This window comes from Otolemur garnettii, unplaced genomic scaffold (assembly GCF_000181295.1).
Source record: "Otolemur garnettii isolate 467f Iridium unplaced genomic scaffold, OtoGar3 scaffold00256, whole genome shotgun sequence".
NCBI classification, from domain to species: Eukaryota; Metazoa; Chordata; class Mammalia; order Primates; family Galagidae; genus Otolemur; species Otolemur garnettii.
The window spans coordinates 1,028,186-1,029,777 of record NW_003852651.1 but is presented as its reverse complement, the minus strand read 5'-3'; positions in this window follow the sequence as shown (position 1 = coordinate 1,029,777).

Sequence of the window (1,592 nt, the reverse complement as noted above, 5' to 3'; positions counted from 1 at the left end):
GGCATCACAGCTCACAGCAACCTCCAGCTCTTGGGCTTAGGTGATTCTCTTGCCTCAGCCTCCCAAGTAGCTGGGACTACAGGTGCCCACCACAACACTCAGCAATTTTTTTGTTACAGTTTGGCTGGGGCTGGGTTTGAACCTGCCACCTTCAGTATATGGGGCCAGTGCTCTGCTCACTGAACCACAGCCACTGCCTAAGAACTATATTATTAATAATTTTCTCTGCTGTGTAACAAATTTAGAAGCTTAAAATAGCACACATGTATTATTTCACAGTTTATGTGTGTTGGGACTATGGGAACAAGTTATCTGGGTCTTCTTCTTCAGGGTCCAGTTAGATTACAATGTGGGTGTCAACTGGGGCTGCAATCTTATCAGAAGCTTGACTAGGGAAATTAGACTAGACTCCCAACCTACCTCTGGTTGTTTAAATAATTAATCTTGCAGCTGTAGGACTGAGATCCTCATTTTCTCACTAGCTTATAGCCAGAGATGGCCCTCAACAGCTAAGAGTGAGTTCTTTGCCATGTGGTCTTCTCACAACATGGCAGGTTACTTCTTTAAAACTGATAAAAGAGAGTCTCTCTAACTCCAGTATACAAGATGGGGTCTTAGGAAAGTGATATCCCATCACTTTTGCCATATTCTATTAGCTAGAACCACGACACAGGTTCTGCTCATACTCAAGGAGAAGGGATTACATAGAAGATGAACACCAGGTGGTGGGGATTAGTGATGGTCATTTTAGCATCTGTTGGCCACAAGGGCCAGAATAGTAAAGTTGTGTGCAAGGGAGTCATTATAATTATAGATAATGAAATCTAAACTGGATATATTGGTTTTTTTTTTTTATTGGCCCATAACAAATTACCACAAATTTAGAAGCTTAAAAAATAAATAAATGTATTATCTCATAGTTTTTGTGGGTTAGAAGTCCAGGAACAGCTTAACTAGATTCTCTGTTCATGGACTTACAGACTACAATCAAGATGTTGGCCAGGGCTGCCAACATCTCATATGAGGTTTGGGGCCTCCTTCAAGCCCACATAGTCATTGGCAGAATTTAGTTCTTTGTGGTTATAGAACTAATGTCCTCAGATTATTGAAGTTGCCTGCCACATAGCCCTCCTCATAGGTAGTACACAACAGCATAGTAGCTTCCTGCTTCTTCAAGGCCAGCAGTTGAATTCCTTGCATGCTGAGAAGATAAAGTCGTATCTGTATCTATATCCATATCTATATCTGTAGCATCTTATCTATAGCATTTATATCTATCTACCTATCTATCTGTGAGGTGGGATGAGAAACAATCAGGGGAGTGAAGTCTCATCACCTAGGCCATTTTCTATTTATTAGGAACAAGTCACAAGTCCCACCTCATTCAAGGGAAAGGGATTATAGAAGGCATCATACTAGGGGGCAGACATATTATGGGTGCCACCAGAGAATTCTGCCTACCACACTGGATAAGAAGGGAAGTGAAGACATAAGGGTAATGAGAGATAGCAAATAGTGCCAAATAATCAGGGATCTGGATGAGATAGAAGAATTCTTACTTGGGATGAGAATAAGAATTTTTTTTTTTTTTT